Below are 6,000 nucleotides of genomic sequence, written 5' to 3'. Positions count from 1 at the left end.
GAGGCGAGGCGAGGCTGGAGGCTGGAGACGAGGCGAGGCGAGGCTGGAGGCTGGAGACGAGGCGAGGCGAGGCTGGAGGCTGGAGACGAGGCGAGGCGAGGCTGGAGGCTGGAGGCAGGAGACGAGCCGAGGCTGGAGGCTGGAGGCTGGAGGCAGGAGACGAGGCGAGGCTGGAGGCTGGAGGCTGGAGGCAGGAGACGAGGCGAGTCTGGAGGCTGGAGGCTGGAGGCAGGGGACGAGGCGAGGCGAGGCTGGAGGCTGGAGGCAGGAGACGAGGCGAGGCGAGGCTGGAGGCTGGAGGCAGGAGACGAGGCGAGGCGAGGCTGGAGGCTGGAGGCAGGAGACGAGGCGAGGTGAGGCTGGAGGCTGGAGGCAGGAGACTTGAGGCGGGGCGAGGCTGGAGGCAAGAGACTTGAGGCGAGGGGAGGCTGGAGGCAGGAGACTTGAGACGAGGGGACGCTGGAGGCAGGAGACTTGAGGCGAGGGGAGGCTGGAGGCAGGAGACTTGAGGCGAGGGGAGGCTGGAGGCAGGAGACTTGAGGCGAGGGGAGGCTGGAGGCAGGAGACTTGAGGCGAGGGGAGGCTGGAGGCTGGAGGCAGGAGACTTGAGGCGAGGGGAGGCTGGAGGCAGGAGACTTGAGGCGAGGGGAGGCTGGAGGCAGGAGACTTGAGGCGAGGGGAGACTGGAGGCTGGAGGCAGGAGACTTGAGGCGAGGGGAGGCTGGAGGCAGGAGACTTGAGGCGAGGGGAGGCTGGAGGCAGGAGACTTGAGGCGAGGGGAGGCTGGAGGCTGGAGGCAGGAGACTTGAGGCGAAGCGACGCTGGAGGCTGGAGGCAGGAGACTTGAGGCGAGGGGAGGCTGGAGGCAGGAGACTTGAGGCGAGGGGAGGCTGGAGGCTGGAGGCAGGAGACTTGAGGCGAAGCGACGCTGGAGGCTGGAGGCAGGAGACTTGAGGCGAGGCGAGGCTGGAGGCAGGAGACTTGAGGCGAGGCGAGGCTGGAGGCTGGAGGCAGGAGACGAGGCGAGGGGAGGCTGGAGGCAGGAGACTTGAGGCGAGGCGAGGCTGGAGGCTGGAGGCAGGAGACTTGAGGCGAAGCGACGCTGGAGGCTGGAGGCAGGAGACTTGAGGCGAGGCGAGGCTGGAGGCAGGAGACTTGAGGCGAGGCGAGGCTGGAGGCAGGAGGCAGGAGACGAGGCGAGGCGAGGCTGGAGGCTGGAGGCAGGAGACGAGGCGAGGCGAGGCTGGAGGCTGGAGACTTGAGGCGAGGCGAGGCTGGAGGCAGGAGACGAGGCGAGGCGAGGCTGGAGGCAGGAGGCAGGAGACGAGGCGAGGCGAGGCTGGAGGCTGGAGGCAGGAGACGAGGCGAGGCGAGGCTGCAGGCTGGAGGCAGGAGACGAGGCGAGGCGGGGCTGGAGGCTGGAGGCAGGAGACGAGGCGAGGCGGGGCTGGAGGCTGGAGGCAGGAGACGAGGCGAGGCGAGGCTGGAGGCTGGAGGCTGGAGGCAGGAGACGAGGCGAGGCGAGGCTGGAGGCTGGAGGCAGGAGACGAGGCGAGGCGGGGCTGGAGGCTGGAGGCAGGAGACGAGGCGAGGCGGGGCTGGAGGCTGGAGGCAGGAGACGAGGCGAGGCGAGGCTGGAGGCTGGAGGCTGGAGGGAGGAGACGAGGCGAGGCGAGGCTGGAGGCTGGAGGCTGGAGGCAGGAGACGAGGCGAGGCGAGGCTGGAGGCTGGAGACGAGGCGAGGCGAGGCTGGAGGCTGGAGACGAGGCGAGGCGAGGCTGGAGGCTGGAGACGAGGCGAGGCGAGGCTGGAGGCTGGAGGCAGGAGACGAGCCGAGGCTGGAGGCTGGAGGCTGGAGGCAGGAGACGAGGCGAGGCTGGAGGCTGGAGGCTGGAGGCAGGAGACGAGGCGAGTCTGGAGGCTGGAGGCTGGAGGCAGGGGACGAGGCGAGGCGAGGCTGGAGGCTGGAGGCAGGAGACGAGGCGAGGCGAGGCTGGAGGCTGGAGGCAGGAGACGAGGCGAGGCGAGGCTGGAGGCTGGAGGCAGGAGACGAGTCGAGGCGAGGCTGGAGGCTGGAGGCAGGAGACGAGGCGAGGCGAGGCTGGAGGCTGGAGGCAGGAGACGAGGCGAGGCGAGGCTGGAGGCTGGAGGCAGGAGACGAGGCGAGGCGAGGCTGGAGGCTGGAGGCAGGAGACGAGGCGAGGCGAGGCTGGAGGCTGGAGGCAGGAGACGAGGCGAGGCGAGGCTGGAGGCTGGAGGCAGGAGACGAGGCGAGGCGAGGCGAGGCTGGAGGCTGGAGGCAGGAGACGAGGCGAGGCGAGGCTGGAGGCTGGAGGCAGGAGACGAGTCGAGGCGAGGCTGGAGGCTGGAGGCAGGAGACGAGGCGAGGCGAGGCTGGAGGCTGGAGGCAGGAGACGAGGCGAGGCGAGGCTGGAGGCTGGAGGCAGGAGACGAGGCGAGGCGAGGCTGGAGGCTGGAGGCAGGAGACGAGGCGAGGCGAGGCTGGAGGCTGGAGGCAGGAGACGAGGCGAGGCGAGGCTGGAGGCTGGAGGCAGGAGACGAGGCGAGGCGAGGCGAGGCTGGAGGCTGGAGGCAGGAGACGAGGCGAGGCGAGGCTGGAGGCTGGAGGCAGGAGACGAGGCGAGGCGAGGCTGGAGGCTGGAGGCAGGAGACGAGGCGAGGCTGGAGGCTGGAGGCAGGAGACTTGAGGCGAGGGGAGGCTGGAGGCAGGAGACTTGAGGCGAGGGGAGGCTGGAGGCAGGAGACTTGAGGCGAGGGGAGGTTGGAGGCAGGAGACTTGAGGCGAGGGGAGGCTGGAGGCAGGAGACTTGAGGCGAGGGGAGGCTGGAGGCAGGAGACTTGAGGCGAGGGGAGGCTGGAGGCAGGAGACTTGAGGCGAGGCGAGGCGAGGCTGGAGGCTGGAGGCAGGAGACTTGAGGCGAGGCGAGGCTGGAGGCAGGAGACTTGAGGCGAGGCGAGGCGAGGCTGGAGGCAGGAGACTTGAGGCGAGGCGAGGCTGGAGGCAGGAGACTTGAGGCGAGGCGAGGCTGGAGGCAGGAGACTTGAGGCGAGGCGAGGCGAGGCTGGAGGCTGGAGGCAGGAGACTTGAGGCGAGGCGAGGCGAGGCTGGAGGCAGGAGACTTGAGGCGAGGCGAGGCTGGAGGCAGGAGACTTGAGGCGAGGCGAGGCTGGAGGCAGGAGACTTGAGGCGAGGCGAGGCTGGAGGCAGGAGACTTGAGGCGAGGCGAGGCTGGAGGCTGGAGGCAGGAGACTTGAGGCGAGGCGAGGCGAGGCTGGAGGCAGGAGACTTGAGGCGAGGCGAGGCTGGAGGCAGGAGACTTGAGGCGAGGCGAGGCTGGAGGCAGGAGACTTGAGGCGAGGCGAGGCTGGAGGCTGGAGGCAGGAGACTTGAGGCGAGGCGAGGCGAGGCTGGAGGCAGGAGACTTGAGGCGAGGCGAGGCTGGAGGCAGGAGACTTGAGCCGAGGCTTGGTAGGCTCCTCCCGGGCAGGGCGCGGATCACCACCCGACAGAGGCATGGGACAGGAAGGGAAAGAACCAACCCCAGTTAACGGCAAGACGGCCTGGCTTACCTGGGCGGAGGCAAGGGATAGGAAGGGAGCAAGGTACAGGGTGGTTCCAGGACAGGACTGCAGGCGAGTCGAGGCGAGAGTTACCGGCAACACCAGGCAAGGTTTCTGGCAAATCAATGCGAGACGAGAACTTCGGGCGAGGCGAGCGTTACCGGCAAGACAAGGCAGGGCTTCAGGCGAGGAAACAGAAGGCAGAGCAAGGGATACAAGGAGTAAGGACAAGAACAATCCAGCAGCCACACCCTGGTTTCTGAAGGTGTATATGCAGCCAGCCCCTAAGAGCATCAGCTGACTCAATTAGAGCTCAACAAGCCAGAAAGAGGATTGTCAGGAAAACCTGGATCAAGGCTCGATGGACCAGACCGTGAACCGGACTACTGACTTCAAGGACCGGACCATGACAGGTACATGTTGTATTTAAAGGACAGGCTGGTAGGAAGAGGGAAAGGCGTGGTCTGTTGTTAATAAATGTTATCAAATCGTTCGAAAGGGGTGACATAGGACAGCAAGGTGTTGCATTATTGTGGGTAGAGCTAAGGATCTGCAAGGATAAAAAGACTGATGGGAAATATATATAAACCCCTAAACAGTAGTAAAGATGTTGTTTGCAAACTATAATGGAAAACAGAAAATATATATCAGAAGTTAAATATTGTGATAGTCAGGAGGTACTTCAATATGCGGATAGATTAGGAAAATTAAACTGGTGCTGGATCCCAAGAGGGAGATTTTCTAGACTGTGTATCAGATATCCTTTCAGAATAGCTCATGGTTGAGCCCACTAGGGGATCAGCTATTCTAGATTGGGTGTTTTGCAATGTATTGTTTTAAGGTAAAGGAACCCTGAGGAGAGAAGTGATACTATGATAGAAATCACCCTGATATTTGAGGAGAAGCTAAAGTCAGTTGTATCAGTATTACACTGGAGTAAAGAGAAATACAGAGGTACGAGAGAGGAGCTATCCAAAAGTGATCAGAAAGGAACACCATCAGGAATGAAGGCAGAACAACAATGGCTGTAATATCTGGGGGCAATTCAGAAGGTACAGGAGATATACATCCCAAAGAGGAAGAAATATTCTCAAGGCAGAATGACATAACTGTGGCTTCCAAGAGAAGGCAAACCCATCGTAAAAGCCAAAGAGGGCATATAATAGAGCAACAATTCATGGGAAGTCAGACGAGTGGGAAGCTTTTAAGAGCTAATAGGAGGCAACTGAACAGTCATAAAGAATGGAAAGTGGAATACAAAGGTAAAGTAGGCAATAATATCAAAGAGGATACCAAAAGTTTCTTCAGCTTTTTGAAGTGTGAGGGGAGAGGCGAGATTAGATATTGGACCGCTAGAAGATGATGCTGAGAGGAAGTCCTGTGATTTTGGGAAAAGGAAATGGTGAATGAACTGATTGAGTATTTTGCATCAGTCTTCACTGTGGAAGGCACTAGCAGTATGGCAGAGATCCGAGAGTGTCTAGGCCAGTAATGTGTGATGTTGCTGTAATTAGGCTAGGGCTCTTCAGAAAATAAAAGATCTGAAGATGGAATGGTCACCTTAAAAGTGGGAATAATTGGAAATCAGACGAGGGGATTAAGACCTCATGAAGGAGATAATAGCAAGATAGGGCAATGCCGGACGGGACCATGATACTACAACCCCTCAATGGGAGCCTCCAGGCGAGCGTCTAGGCTTATCCGGATGATCCCGATGGAAGTCTTGGATGAGGGAGGGGTCCAGGATGAAGGAGCGGGACGTACCCTTCCCAGTCGACCGGGTATTGGAGGCCCCTGCCACGACGGCGCACATCTAGAAGCCGCCGGACTGTGTATGCCGGATGGTTGTCGATGATCCGGGCAGGTGAAGGGGTTTCGATCAGAGGACACAAGGGGCTGATGGAAAGAGGTTTTAATTGAGAAACCTGAAAAGTAGGGTGGATATGCATAGATCTTGGTGGTTTAAGTCGGACTGCTATGGAGTGGATGATACTTCCGGCCTCGAAAGGTCCCAGGAAGCGAGGGCGAGTTTCTGTAGCTCGTTTTTGAGAGCAATGACTTTGGATGTCAGCCACACTCAGGCGGAGTCCGGTGTCGATCAGCAATCCTCAGGGCCGTGCGTGTGTGTCCTCCCAAACCTTGTGGCACCGATCGACATTGGCCTGAACAGACGGTACCGCAATCTCTTCTTGCGCGGGCAACAGCGGGGTTTGGTCCCCAAGCGAGCACTCGAAGGGAGACTTTCGGATGGCAGTACCAACCAGAGAGTTGCGCGCGTACTCGACCCACGCGAACTGGCTGCTCCAGGTAGACAGGTTGTTAGTTGTTATACAACGTAGCGACTCCTACAAATCCTGGTTGACCCGTTCCGTTTGCCCGTTCGTCTGTGGGTGGAAGCTGGATGACAGGCTGACTGGG

This window comes from Mobula birostris, chromosome 9, assembly GCF_030028105.1.
Source record: "Mobula birostris isolate sMobBir1 chromosome 9, sMobBir1.hap1, whole genome shotgun sequence".
NCBI classification, from domain to species: domain Eukaryota; kingdom Metazoa; phylum Chordata; class Chondrichthyes; order Myliobatiformes; family Myliobatidae; genus Mobula; species Mobula birostris.
The sequence above is the reverse complement of the archived record's forward strand: the minus strand, read 5'-3'. Positions refer to the sequence as shown.